Genomic DNA, 15,541 nt, shown 5'->3' with positions numbered 1-15,541 from the left:
TGCTGCAGAGCTCTGCTGAGGGGTGGAGAAGCTTCCCCAGGCCAGCACTGTGCAGGCTTCAGCGCGTGCGGGACGGGGCTCCTCCTAGCCAGCAACCTGGGCCAGAGAGCTTGAGCTTTCCCCGGCTGCCGGCCCAGCCAGAGGCAGGGGAGAGGAAGGAGCCTGCCAGCCAGGCTAGAGAGCTGCATGGCCCGACAGGGGATTAGTTCAATGCACTGGAAGCAGGATACATCTACCAGGGGACATGGAGGAGCAGCAGGGCTGGAGGGTGAAGGGGCACAGTGGAGGGGGGAGGATGGTGAGAGGGGAAAGAGCCAATGGGGCGGGACCAGTGACAACTCCTAACAAGCTCTTGCAGCAACCTACTTGGCATGGGATGGGGCAGGTGGGGGGCCTGCAAGCCAAGGGTGCACTGCACTGGTGGACCAGCCTGAGGAGCCACTGGGCCCCCACACTGCAGCCTGGCTTGACCTCCAGCCTTGCAGATCCACCCCCATCATCAGCCGCTGCCCCCTGCCCACACACACACACACTGCTGGTGGGCAGGCAGCTGGCGAGCGAAGATTCAGCCCACAGTAGCCCCCACCACTACTGGCGGGAGGGGAGCGACAGAAAACATGGAACCATTTGGGACATTTTTAAGAAAAAGTAGGGGCACTGGCGGGAGTGGGTAGCGATGGGCTGGCCCTTTTAAAACCAGGCCAGCTGGTCACCCTCAAAGGGAAATACACTGAAAGAGCAGAAGTTCAGCTCGCAACACAGGATAATGATGGAAACAACCAACAAGAATGATCAAAGGTCTAGAGAACATGACCTATGAAGAAAGGCTGAAAGAATTGGGTTTGTTTAGTTTGGAAAAGAGAGGATTGAGGGGAGACATGATAGCGGTTTTCAGGTATCGAAAAGGGTGTCATAAGGAGGAGGGAGAAAACTCCTTCTTGGCCTCTGAGGATAGAACAAGAGGCAATGGGCTTAAACTGCAGCAAGGGAGGTTTTGGTTGGACATTAGGAAAGAGTTCCTAACTGTCAGGGTGGTCAAACACTGGAATAAATTGCCTGGGGAGGTTGTGGAATCTCCATCGCTGGAGATATTTAAGAACAGGTTAGATAGATGTCTATCAGGGATGGTTTAGACAGTCCTTGGTTCTGCCATTGGGGCAGGGGGCTGCACTCGATGGCCTCTCGAGGTCCCTTCCAGTCCTAGTATTCTGTGATTCTGTGAACGTGGGCCTCCCCTCATTAGTTGTTACCTCTTGGAGCTAATAGTCTCTGAGCCCAAAGCCCAACCTTTTGCAGCATTCACTGGCCCCCAGAACCCAGACGGCCCTAGTCTTTCATGAAGTACCCTGGCCCTCCAGAGCTGTCTGGCCACTGTGAGAGTCACAGGCCTGGAGCCCCTCTTCCTGGCCTGGTTTCCTGTGTCCTGGCACCAGGCTTTGATGCTGGTAGTTTGTCTTGGGTGTTTTTTTCCCAGTGATTTTCCTGGTGCGAGGTGAGCGATGGAGCAATGTATGTTACATAATCAGCTCAGCAGGGAGTGGTGACAGCTCCTTCCCTCTTGCCTACCTCATTATTGAGACAGCAGCCTCCCGGCAACTCACTCTCACACCAAGACCACAAGGGCCTAATTTTTAATACCATTACCTTAAATATCTCCTCCCCCAACATCTCTCAGTGACAAAGGACAGGGGAAAGTTACAAGACTTCCCACCCTACCCGTCAGGGTTACGTACCAGTAGAGAGGTGTGTTAGGTATAGGGTGAACATGTGAAAGACAGGACACCACCAAGAAGGTTATCTACCAGCTCAGGTTGTCTTAATGGGTTATAGTACATCTCATACATTATTACAGCCTGAGTTGGTAGCTCCTGATACAGATGCTCTCCCCCGAGGTGTGTCCTCTTTTTTTGGATGTGCAAATATGATAACCCTACTTAGGTGAAGTGAGTTTGTCAGGGCCGGGACAGCTGTTCGTAAAGAAAGCTGATCCCTTTAGTCACTGCACTGGCTCCCAGGGGAAAGATGACTTTCTGGGTAAAGCAAAATGTAGCACCTTCCTGGATGTTTTTCCCCACTCCGACCAGACTAGCTAGGACCATCTCATCTCCATCTCCTGTAAGAACACGCCCCCCCCGACCCCACCAGCCAAGAAGCTGCTGTTCCCGGTACCCCACACTACCACTAGGTGTCATTGCCTACTATGTGATGTGAGCTGGCCTGAATCAGCCTTGTCTCGCCCACCAAGCCACGCTGGGGAAACGCAGCAGGTCTCTGGCTGGTTGAGTGTGACTGGTTGGCTTGAACAATAACTATATTTTCAGAATGATGTGGCTCGTTGGTTACAGCAGTAGCATCAGCCCTGCTTGGACCCCCACCCCACAGCCATCCTTTTGCAGTAGCCAGGGAGAACATGCTGCTTCTATCGCCAAGTGGCTCCTGTTCGGGGTGTGCAGGTAGGACTGGGCAGGATGACTTGAGGGACGTGCCACTGCCCAGCCAGTCCCGAGAGGCAGCGTGGAGCTGTCAGCCAGGTGAGAACACAGTGATGCTGTTCCCGGCTGGGCAAAAGCAGGTGACCTCGGAGGGTCTCCAGCCCCAGCAGGAGGTGCTCCATGACAGTGGTTCTCACCGGGGTGAGGGGAGGCATTTGGCACTCAGGTGCTGAGGGCAGCCTGGTGTGTATAACTAAAGTTAGTCTTTAGCATCTGCTCAGTAAGTCGAAAGCAGAGCAGCGCCGCACAGAAGAGCGCCTGAAGATTAGCCGGAAAGGGAACCGCACAGATTTGGTCTTCAGTGATCATCACTGGGCCAATGCACCTGACATTTCATTGACACAGGACCAGCATTAGGCTGAAAATGCAGACCTACGCTGTCAGTGGTGGGGAGGGGTAATGCCACCCTGACTTCTGGCTGCTAGGAGGGGCAGAGTGTAGGGTATTCTCTGGCTTTGGGCAGCAGTACCACTAGCTCTCCTAGTATAACCAACCTCAAGAGACCAAAAGTCCTGACTCATCCCCCACGAATCATGAAGCTGGGCCCCAACTCACCCACTTCACCCATTGGCACTGCTTCCCTGACCCCACCACTCTTCTGCCCGGGGCCCAGCAGCAGCATGAGCCTGTCTGCTCCCCAACCTCCTGCTGCCCCTGGAGGGCCACAGGTGACATCAGAACAGGTCTGCTGAATTCTCATCCCTGAGGCTCTTGCTCAGAGCTGTGCCCCCATGCACAGCTTTGGAGCTCATGGGAGCGAATGCCTCATGACAGCTCTACCTGCAGGCACCAAAATCCCAGCACCTGTGAGCACTTTACAAAAGTTAGCACTACTGCAACGCTGCTTTCCCCTAACTCCGCCATGAGGACCCTGGGGGGGGTCCATGCCAGTGCCAAGCCTGGATGAAGGAGGGTTGGCCAGATGAGTGATGGTGCACTGACCATGAATCAACTCTGATGCCAGTCTGACTAAATGATAAAAGAAGCCGGCTTGGATGTCACCCAGATAAACAAGGTCCATGACACCAATCGAGCGATCGGGGTTGGGTCGATAAGTTGGCTATGGAAAGATAATTAAAACTAACATATATGCTATCAATGTGCGAATGCCGTAAGCGACTGGAAAATTAGAGCTGCTTCGGAAGGAGATGGCGGAATGCCGAGGTGACATACATGGACTGGCGGAGCTGCGTTGGATGGCATCGGGAGAGACGTGCAGTTGTGAAGTGATTTATTCAGGGAAGGAAACGAGCATGAGGCAGGAGTCAGATTCTAGCTTAGTGAAAGAGCTAGAGGAGCATTGTTGGGATACAAACCGGTGAGTGCAAAAATGATGGTAGTGAGATTTGAAGCAAAACCGTTCAACATCTCGGTCATTCAGGTGTTTGCACCCACGTCGGATGGTACGGAGGAAGAAATTGAGCTATTCTGTAAAGACTTGACGAAGATGCTGGAGGAAATACCAAAGAGAAATGTGTTGATCGTCAGAGGAGATGGGAACACAAAGGTTGGAACGGATAACAAAGGTTGGGAGAAAGTCATGAGAAGGTTTGGATACAGAAAAAGAAACGAACAAGGCGAGAAACTACTAGAGTTCGCTACAGAGCATGAGATGGTGATGTATAACACAAGAGTCCAACAAAAGGCCTGTAAGAAGTGGACATGGTGATCGAATGACGGGAAGGCCAAGAACATGAGAGAGATGATTTTGATAAGCAGAAGATGGGTAACGTCAGTACAGCAGTGCTGAATGTTCCAAGGAGTGGATATGGACTCGGACCACAGTCTAGTGATTGCAAACGTCAAGCTAAAACTCAAGAAAAAGCGTAAGACAAAGTTTAAGAAGAGCAGAGACAAGGCAAGGCTCAGTGAGGAAGAAATAGGGAATGTGTACAGAGCAGCGCTCAAAGAGAAGATTAGGAATGCGGGTACCGAGAAAGACCTAGATAAGAGAGTCGAAGGGATAGCCACGGTGATAGAAAAGGCAATTGAGCAGACCATTCCAGAAAAAGAGAAAACCAATAAGAGGTGGATTATGCAGGAGACACTGAAGTTGGTGCAAGAGAAGAGAGGATTGAAGACCAGAAGGGATGTTTCCGAGAGGGCGGAACAGCAATATAGGGTGAAAAGCAATGAGGTAAGGCAGGCGACCAGAAAGGATAAATGGGAAATGTTTAGAGAAGCAGTGTGAAGATATAAAGAGGTATTATGGTGAATGTAAGACCAGGGAGGTGTATAAAATGCTTAGGAATGTTAATAGGAAGTGGCAGCTGAAGCAGATGGCGATCAAAAACAAGAACAAAGACGTGCTCAAGGAGAAGATTGTTCAGCGGTGGTGAGATATTGCACCGATCTATACAAAGCACAGTTGGACCCGAGTGTCTCAGAGAGACTGAGCAAAGAACTGAAAGGGATATCTCCCCTGAGCATCGGGAGCGAGACCAATATTTCGAAGGAGGAAGTAGAAAGACCAGTGAAACGACTAAAGAACAACAAGAGCCTTGGAAATGATAAGATCAGGGGACAGATGATCAAATACAGTGGAGAAAGTATGATTCAGGAAATACACTGACTATGTAATATAGCATGGAAAGAAGGGAAGGTGCCTAAGGAACGGACAAGATCCATGCTAGTGACAATACCCAAGAAAGGAAGTACACCAGAGTGCAAGAACTACAGAACGATTGCCCTAACGAGTCTTGCTGGGGGACTGGATTATAGGCAATTTTGGGAAGGCAATGCATTGCCTAAGTTAACCTCCGGTCATGCTTCTAGGAGCTGTGCTTGAGGTCTTGCCCCCCCTGACTCTTGGGCTCAGGATACACAGACTTGTGGCTTTAGAGAAGTCAATCATGGCTTGGCCTGGCAATGGATCCTGTTTGGTGCAATCTCATCTCCGATCATTAATAAAGATGTATTTAGGTAGTCCGTCGTGTCTGACGATGATGTCTTGAGCTTGCACAGGCTCACCGGTTGTGGACTCGCATGTGGCAGAAGAGTCCAAGCTTTGAACATGGGCCCTGGGCATGGGTGTTCACAGTGGGGGCAAGGGAATTGTCCTGGCTCTGTTGGTACAGCTGCTGCTCTTGCTTTCTTCTTCTCACAAGCATCAATGAGGGGTACGCCTCACTGCTCTTCAAAGTTGTCATACGCGTGTCGTACGAGAGCACGTCAGCCTGTGCGGTCTTCTTCATGCTGCTCTCGCTGCTTTGGCTTTAATCCAGCATGAGCAATGTTGGCCTTCATGCAGTCTTTATACCTCTTGCAAGGCCTGCCTTGATTCCTTTTGCCCTGGGACAATTCACTGTAGAGGAGTTGTTTAGAGATTCTCGGCTCTTTCATTTGTGTGACGTGCCCTGTCCAGTGAAGCTGGGCTTTCAGAATCGTGGCTTCGATGTTCGTGGTTCCTGCTCTGTCCAGGACTTCCAGGTTCATAACTCTGTCCTGCCATCGAAGGTGCAGTATTGACCTCAGGCTGCGTGTGTGGAAGTGCTCCAGCAGTTTTATATGTTTTCTGTACAAGGTCCAGGTTTCACAGCCATACAGGAGACTGGTCAGGACTACAGCCTTGTACACTTTCAGTTTAGTGGACTGTTGGATGTTGTTCTGATTCAACACTCGCGCTCTCAGACGTCCTAGTGCCCGGCTGGCCTGGCAGATTCTGGCATTGATTTCTTTGTCAAGGGAGCCATCATTGGCTATCACACTGCCAAGGTACTTGAACTCCTCAACTGGTTTTGATTCTGTTCCTTCAATAAAGACTGAAGTGGGGAGAGCAGCAGATCCTGGAACAGGCTGAAACAGACCTCGGTCTTTCCTAGGCTGATGGTCAAACCAAAGAGGCGAGTGGCATCAGCAAACCTGTTGACGATGAGCTGGAGATCAGATTCCTGGTGTGCCATAAGTGCACCATCGTCAGCACAAAGGGCTTCAAGGATGAGCCTCTCAAGCATCTTGGTTTTAGCATGCGGACGACGAAGGTTGAAAAGTGACCCATCAAGTCTGTATTTTATGTAGACTGCCTGGTCCAGGTCCCTAACTGCGTGGCTGAGGACGCATGTGAAAAAGAGGTTGAATAACACTGGGGCCAGCACATACCCTTGCTTCACACCACTTCTGCACGGGCTTCCTGACCTACCAACTTGCATCAGCAAGCATCTGATCAAGCTCCGCTTCCCCCTCAACATCTCTCGCCACGTAATAAAGATGAGGATCATCATAAAGGAAAACTAATGAATGCCACGAAGCCAAAACTCCCATTCGTAGCGAGGTCTGCTAGCATTGCAACACTGCTCTCTCGATTTTCTGGTGAGATGGCTGGAGATTGAGTATCTGCAGCAGCCCAAAAATAGCAGCCAGCGTCCCTTGGTGAGCTGGTCAGTCCAAACCCCCCAAGCTTTACGACTGCCTCCTCTTATGTGGTGCGAATGACAGGCTGCCGATTTGGTTATCCTCCCAAGTCTTGCGCACCTGGGTGCTGATGAATAAAAATTAAAACTCTCAAGGTCTGGGAAACACTTCTTGAGAATCGACATGGTTGACAACGTTTGCTGCTGTGTTTACAATACTATTAATATTAACGGTTGCTGCTAAGAAAACATGTTAGTGCTCGGTATGTGGATCTTACAGCCTGTTTCAACCCATCTTCTTTTTGTTTGAAATCAGTTTCATTGCGATTTGAGCCTTCAAAAACGTTTGCCTACAACATATCACCTCCCTGTAACACGGAGCACTGAGACCTTCACAGTCCGTTCGTGCAAGCCCAATGAAACTCAGGGTAAATCTTGTCATGCGTCACCCCTTCTGAGTCTCTGCGGGCTGATAGCAGCACAGAAAATCTTGACCACAGCGTCTTGCTGGGGCGGGGCAAAGCTGCCGGGCCTTTGTGCTGTTTTGTGCAGTGCTGCCACTCAGGAAATGTGTGGCTCACCATGAAAATACAGGTGACTGTGAATATTGGGGAAGAAATTAATTTTAAATCTTGCGCATTTATCATCCAAATACTTTGACTGGAATTAAAATGTGACAGCTTATTAAATATACTGATCTGTGAGTGGTGCTGCTCATAGATAGGTTAGGGGTTGAACAATGTTGTGACCCAGTTATTTTACCACAGTACAGATCTGACTGACTATTGCAGATTATATATTTGCAGCATCGATAAGGAGGAATGTGGTGTTACCGTATACAGTAGGTGAACCAGACTTCTGGGCTTTATCAACAATATCCAGCTTAATGCAAAGATAAAATGCAAAGGGTTGCTTGATCATTATAATCATATTGTCACCTTTGACCACATATAAGCTTTTGCTAATTGTTTCAATGCTTTTTTTGACGGTGTTACAATAATTTTGAACCATCTGGGTCCCATATTAGGCAAATACTTTGTAAATTATAGCCAAAAATCCTTTAATTGGTATGCTGTCTGTGATGGTATATCAGTCTCACACAGGGATGACAAGGGTTAAGATGGCCAGAGGCCAATTAACTTCATCAGCTGCACCTGGAGAAGGAGCCACTGTGCTGACCTTAAGTTAGAAGTTGGCTCAGCTGGGCAGGAACAGGCCAGGCCAGTATAAAACCCAGGAGAGACAAGCCACATGGGGGCTGCATGAAGACAGGTAAGTTGGCTGACATTCTCCTTGGGGAGGGAGGTGAGAAGCCAGATGAGTAGGAAGATGCTCAGGGGAACAAGGGCAAGGGACCAGACTGTGCAGAGACCTTGCTTGGCTGAATGTTATAGGATCCAGGGGCTAGAATCCAGTGTTTAGGGTGAGCCTGGCTTTCCCTAGGGTGTTGGAGGTGCCAGCCACCTGGTGGGTCTGGAAGGATTTAGACTTTCCCAGAAGAAGAGCCGAGCAATGAAGAGGAGACTGCAGATCTAAGCGTGAGGGGGCTGCAGAGCAAGTCAGGACAGGGGAAGACGCCAGTGGAGGGAGAGCATAAGCCTGGTGGAGCAAATTCCCAGGCTGCCCAGCAGGAGGTGCTGCTAGGGTTAAGCATGCCATTTGTTTGGTTGTCAGTCTAGTAACTTTGGATGCTGTGACAGAGAACCGCTGGGTTTCTTTGGGAGAGCTTTTAACACAGGTATCAGAGAGGTGGCCATGTTAGTCTGTACCTTCAAGAACAACAAGAAGTCCTGTGGCACCTTATAGACTAACAGATATTTTGGAGCATAAGCTTTCGTGGGCAAAGACCCACTTCATCAGATGCATGAGTGGGGGGTGGTTTCAAAGGGGTATTTAAAGAATGGGGTCCCAGTAACAGGGAGGTCCAGAGCTGACAAGGTCTATTCAGTCAGGGTGGAAAAGGGCCTTTATCACAGGACTTTGCCACAGGACTTCTTGTTGTTCTTTTAACACAAGATCTCTAGGTTATTCGCTGCATAAAATACATACCGTGCTCCACTTTGGTGGACCAGAATGACCCAATAATGGACCTCAGCAGAAAACCGAGGAATGCTAGAAAAAGGTTACTAAGTTTGGGTCCTTGGCCTTGCAACCTTAGTCTTCTTTTCACCTAGCTTGTGCGGAACTTTCTAGGCTCTTAACAAAGTAACCTGGAAAAAAATTCTCATGGCATCATATTGACACCAGGTGATTCATGGGCTGGCCTGGAACCTTAGACGCAGAGTTCCACCTGTTGAGGCAACGTAGTAGTTTCTAGGGTAGGGGGAGGCTGCCATGCTCTGCGGGCCAGCCACTGCAGGGGATGAAGCACTTGCCGAGAGGGAGGGAGGGAAAGTGTGTCACTGATTTGCGAACAGCAGAGGAAAGGTGAGACTCCATGATGTGGAGCTGCTTTTCAGGCTCTTGTGGAGCGTATGCTCTAGTAATCGGAAACCTCCTGCAACTGTTCTTTCTAGCCTGCCCTTGTCTCTGTCCCTATTCCCATCCCACTGACTCCTAGTTCCTCCACCGGTGTCCTGCTCCCTGTCTGCATCTCTGCTCCCTTCTCGGTTCCTGGTCAGTCAAAAGGGCAACACTAACAGCATTCCTGCTACTTACTCCCTTACGTTGTCTGTTCTCAGCTCAGCCCCAGTGTTGCTCAGTTACGGCTCTGGCCCATCCTGGGCTCCTTCAAACAGACTCCGTCTTGGAGGTCAGGACTCTCCTCTAACCACAGAGGCTGAGTTTCTTTGTCCCTCACAGAGGAGGCTGTGAAGGATCATTACACACAACTCCTGGCTAGAGCCTAGACCAGCAGTGAGCAATGTGCAGCCCCAGGGCCCCTTGCTGCCCATGGGGGTTCTATATGGGACTGGTTCTAGTCAATATCTTCATCAATGATGTAGATACTGGCAAAGAGCATACGTTCATAAAGTTTGCAGATGATACCAAGCTGGGAGGGGTTGCAACTGCTTTGGAGGATAGGGTCAAAATTCAGAATGATCTGGACAAACTGGAGGACCAGTCTGAGGTAAACAGGATGAAGTTTAATAAGGACAAATGCAAAGTGCTCCACTTAGGAAGAAACAATCAGCTTCATACATATAGAATGGGAAGCGACTGTCTAGGAAGGAGCACTGCAGAAAGGGACTTGGGGGTCATAGTGGACAACAAGCTAAATATGAGTCAACGGTCTGATGCTGTTGCCAAAAAAGCAAACATGATTCTGGGATGAATTAACGGGTGTTGTGAGCAAGAGGGGAGAAGTCATTCTTCTGCTCTACTCTGCACTGGTTAGGCCTCCGTTGGAGTTTTGTGTCCAGTTCTGGGCACCACATTTCAAGAAAGATGTGGAGAAATTGGAGAAGGTCCACAGAAGAGCAAAAGAATGACTAAAGGTCTAGAGAACATGAGCTATGAGGGAAGACTGAAAGAACTGGGCTTGTTTAGTTTAGAAAAGAGAAGACTCAGAGAGGACATGATAGCGGTTTTCAAGTAGCTCAAAGGGTTACAAGGAGGAGGGAGAAAAATTGTTCTTCTTGGTCTTTGAGGATAGGACAAGGAGCAATGGGCTTAAACTGCAGCAAGGGACGTTTAGATTGGACATTGGGAAAAGCTTCCTGACTGTCAGGGTGATTAAACATTGGAATAAGTTGTGGACTCTCCATCGCTGGAGATATTTAAAAGCAAGTTAGATAGACACCTATTGAGGATGATCTGTATGGTCCTGCCAAGAGGGCAGGGGCTGGACTCGATGACCTCTTGAGGTCCCTTCCAGTTCTAGTGTTCTATGATTCTATGTGACCCATCAGATTTTTTTTAACCATTGCCCACGCACAGGGTTGCCTGATTCTCCTGGTTTTGGTCCACATAGCTGTTTTCAGTGCTTTTTTTCTACAAAAGGCACCGGAACTCAAGTCTGGTGATTCCTCATCAGGGTTACGGTGGTCAGTGTTAATGAAAACACAGTAAACCCTCGATTAAATGGACTAACTGGGGGGATGGATGTCCATTAAAACCAAAAGTCTGTTAAATAGAGGGTTTACTGCCCACCCACCCCCGACAGGCTCCCCAGCCCCAGTCCCTCCCCCCTCAAATATTGCCCACGACTCACCAAAGGAGCTGCCACTGCCAGAAGAGCTACCAGAGGAGACACCGGAGCTCACCACTGCATGGCTGCAGAACCCTGCTCTGCACGGCTAGAGCTGCCCCACTGTGTATGTCTGGAAGAAAGGTGCCGGAACTCCATTCCGGTGCATTCCACCAGAAAAAAAGGCTCCGGGTGTTTTATGACTCAAGTGACACCCACGCAAAGCAAGAGCAAGTGCAGTGAGGGAGGTGCTGATTGCACATAACGTTGTCTGCGAGATCCGGGCGCTCCCTCTGCAGCCAATCAGACATGCTACGGTTCAGACGGCACACCCTGCAAATTGTAGGTACGTGAGCATTTCGCAATACTACCCTATCCCAAGAGACCGTCTTGGTTCTGACAATCATGCAGCCCGCTAAGATGAAAGAGGGAGCGACTCCCTCGCTAGCCTGAGTTGCCCATCACGGGCCTTGACGCACTGCTGCTTCCAGGCCCATGGCAGGGCATGACAGGCCAGGGCTCCGCTCGTACAGAGGCTGCAGCGTTGAAGACTGAGTAACTGAAGCCTTTTGAGTCTGCTCTTAAATTGAATTAAGGGGCAGTAACAGCTTCTGTGCAGCAAACTTCCAGACGAAGCACGCCCCGAGGCAAGGCAAAGCTGCCACCATGCAGTTACAAGGCAGAATTTTCCACAACCAGAGGTGGTGGATGCAGCCCAGAATGACTCAGAATAGTTGACAGGACAGGTAAGGATATTTATGGAGCTGTGCGAGTCAGCTGGCGCAGGTGATAGGGGTCTTAAGGACATTAGCTGAGATGCCTTTTCGGTACGAAAACCACGCAGAATGACCCAACAAAGATCAGAGTAACCCTGACAGGCATCAGCCCACGTGTGTCATTTCAATCTCTAGAAAAATCGATACGGGAGTGATAGCTGAGCCTTATTGCACGTAGCACAGATCTACGCCAGGTCATGCCAGAAAATGCTGAGAACAAAATTGATTACTTAGAAGGTCAGAATTGGAAGAGACCTCAGGAGGTCATCTAATCCAACCCAGAGGTCATCTAGTCCAACCCCTGGCTCAAAGCAGGGCCAACCCCAATTTAATCATCCCAAGCAGGGCCTTAAAATCTCAAAGAATGGAGATTCCTCCAGCTCCCTAGGTAATCCATTCCAGTGCTTCACCAGCTACAAAGGGAAATAATTTTTCCTAATATCCAACCTAGACCTCCCACACTGTACCTTGAGGCCATTGCTCCTCGTTCTGTCATCTGCCACCATTGAGAACAGCCTTTCTCCATCCTCTTTGGAATCCCCCTTCAGGTAGCTGAAGGTGGCTACCCAAATCTCCCCTCACTCTTCTCTTCTGCAAATTCTTCTCTCTCAGCCTGTCCTCATAGGTCATGTACTCCAGCCCCCTCATCATTCTTGTTGCCCTCCGCTGGCCTCTCCAATTTGTCCACATCCTTTCTGTAAGGGGGGCCCAAAGCTGGACACAAAACTCCAGATGTGTTGAATAAAGGGGAATAAGCACTTCCCTTGATCTGCAGGCAATGCTCCTACTAATGCAGCCCGATGTGCCATTACCCTTCATGGCTACACAGGCTCACTGTGGACTCATATCCAGCTTCTTGTCTACCATAATCCCCGGGTCCTTTTTTGCAGAACTGCTGCCTCACCAATCGATCTCCATCTGGTAGCAGTGCATGGGATTCTTCTGCCCTAAGTGTAGAAATCTGCACTTCTCCTTGTTGAACCTCACAGGATTTCATTTGGTCCAGTTCTCCAATTTGTCTAAGTCAGTCTGGACCCTGTCTCTCCCCTCCAGTATACCTACCTCTCCCCTCAGCCTACTGTCATCTGTGAACTTGCTGAGGGTGCAATCCATGGGGTCACCCAGATCATGAATGAAGAGGTTGAATAAAACCAGCTCCAGGACCAACCCTGGGACACTCTGTTTGACACAAGCTGCCAACTAGACATTGAGCCTTTGATCACTACCCACTGAGCTTGAAGATCTAGTCAGCTTTCTATCCACCTTATGGTCCATCCATCCAGGCCATACTTCTCTAACTTGCTGGCAAGAATGTGGGAGATCAGAGCGAAAGCTTTGCCAAAGTCAAGGTTATCATATCCACCACTTTCCCTATAGCCAGAGAGGCAGGTATCTCATCATAGATGGCAATCACGTTGGTGAGGCATGACTTGCCCTTGGTGAATTCATGATAATCGTTCCTGATCACCTTCCTCTCCTGATAGTGTTTCAAAATGTATCCCTTGACGACCTGTCCCATGTTTTCCCAGAGTCTGAGGTGAGGGTGTCCCGTCTGTAGTTCCCTGGATTCTCCTTCTTTCCATTTTGAAAGGTGCACACTTTATTTGCCTTCTTCTGATCATCCAGGACCTCCCCCAAATGCCTGGAGTTTTTAAAGATCATGAGTAATGGCTCTTCGATCGCATCAGCCAGCTCCCTCCCATTCATTGCATCCAACCTCATGGACTTGTGCATGTCCAGCTTTCCTAAATAGCCTTTAACCTGTAGCCTGCCAGCTTACAAGGCCAATTAGTTTAATTAAAGCTTTTCTACAGCTGTGGCCACACTTGGCCAAAATTTCAAAAGGGCCGTGATAATGGCCAGATCGGAGGATACCAAAGAGGCAATAAAAACAATATTCAGCGCCTCATGAGCACGCTGCCGGCTGCGGCAGTTCAACAGTGTCACGTTTTGATCGCACACGGCTCGGCTACAGGGCGCCCTTTTCAGCTGATAGGAATAAAGGGATTTTGAAGTCTGTGGGGTCCTTTGGAAAAGGGCCCTGTGTACCTGAGCTGCGCACAATAGAAACGCGCCATTTTTGAAGTGCCGTGGCCAGCGGCGTGCTTATGAGGTGCTGAATATTCATGTCAGCGCCTCGTTAGTATCCTCTGATCTGGCCATTAGCATGGCCCTTTTGAAATTTTGGCCAAGTGTGGCCACAGCCCACATGTGTTAATCCAGTACAATTAATTCAGTGCAAACTTATGCACTGAAAATGGTGAACTTATTTTCCTGTTATATTCCATTTTACAGTAACCACAAGAGACCTGTGGTGTATTCTGCTCTGCAAGAATTAGCTTGTTTGAAGGGTTTTTCTTCTGTTTTCCCTTATAGTTTACCCCTAGATGTGAGGCACTGTTTGACCAAGTCCTAGATCTAACTGGCTAGTCATACTCTTTTAACCACATGCCAACTCAAAAAGGGATGGTTGTCATGGAGGCATGCATCACAGATCAATAACATCAAACCCATGGGTTGCACCCAGCCTGTTATGGGGAAAAAGTAAGGCAAGGGTCACCAAGGTGGTGTTTCTGGGTAATTTTGCCTTTTCTCAGAACTTGCGCACAAGGTCATGACATCACACCCCATGCATATTCAGGATGGCACCTCAAATGAATGTCACCAGTCACATCTGTGTACCCCCTAAATTTCTAGGATGCCAATGCCTAGATTGGTATTGAAAAGATGGGCTAAGGTGACCTAAAAGGGACTATAATACCCCATGGCAAGTGGGAAACAGGGGCTCAAAGGAGGCTCTTCAAAGGGTTTCTAAGATTCTTGCCCCCAATTTAATGTCTTTTCTCCAGTACTGTCTCTCTCTTTTCCTAACCTCTACCTCCTTGTTCTGCTATCATACAATCTCCCCTTGTTGTCTGTGGAGCAGAGCGGGTCTCAACTCCTAGGATCATTGGGAGGGACGGAGGGTGTTGTACTTTATTGAGATACAACAAGAAGTCTTGTGTCACCCTTTCAACTAACAGATATTTTGGAGCATGAGCTTTCATGGGCAAAGACCCACTTCATCAGATGCGTGAGTGGGGGAGTGGTTTCCGAGGGGTATTTAAAGAGCGGGGTCCCAGTAAAAAGGAGGGCCAGAGCTGACGAGGTCTATTCAGCAAGGTGGAAATGGCCCAGTATCAACAGCACTTATCAAAAGAGGAAAAAAACAGTCAGATCAGACAGGGGGATGTGAGCCTTTGTCAGAATCTAATGGGGCGCTATGAACACCCTGGGCAGAGAAGCTGCTTTTGTAAACTGCGAGCCACTCCCAGTGTCTGTGTAATCCTTGGTTGATGGAGCCAAATTTGCAAATAAATTGCAGCTCAGAGATTTCTCTCTACATTTGATTTTTGAAATTTCTTTGTTTCAGGACTGCCACCCTTAAATCTGCCCCTGAGTGTCCAGGGAGATTGAAGAGTTTCCCCACAGGCTTCTGTACATTACCGTTCCTGATGTCTGATTTATGTCCATTTATTCTTTTACAGAGAGACTGTCCAGTTTGGCCAATGTAAATTGCAGTGGGGCATTGCTGGCACATGATGGCATATATTACCTTACTTTCCCTGCACATCTACTAAGATAATATATGCCATCATGTGCCAGCAATACCCCACTGCAATTTACATTGGCCAAACTGGACAGTTTCTCCTTAAAAGAATAAATGGACATAAATCAGACATCAGGAATGGTAATGTACAGAAGCCTGTGGGGAAACACTTCAATCTCCCTGGACACTCAGTGGCAGATTTAAGA

This window comes from Carettochelys insculpta, chromosome 7 (assembly GCF_033958435.1).
Source record: "Carettochelys insculpta isolate YL-2023 chromosome 7, ASM3395843v1, whole genome shotgun sequence".
Classification (NCBI taxonomy): Eukaryota; Metazoa; Chordata; order Testudines; family Carettochelyidae; genus Carettochelys; species Carettochelys insculpta.
The sequence above is the reverse complement of the archived record's forward strand: the minus strand, read 5'-3'. Positions refer to the sequence as shown.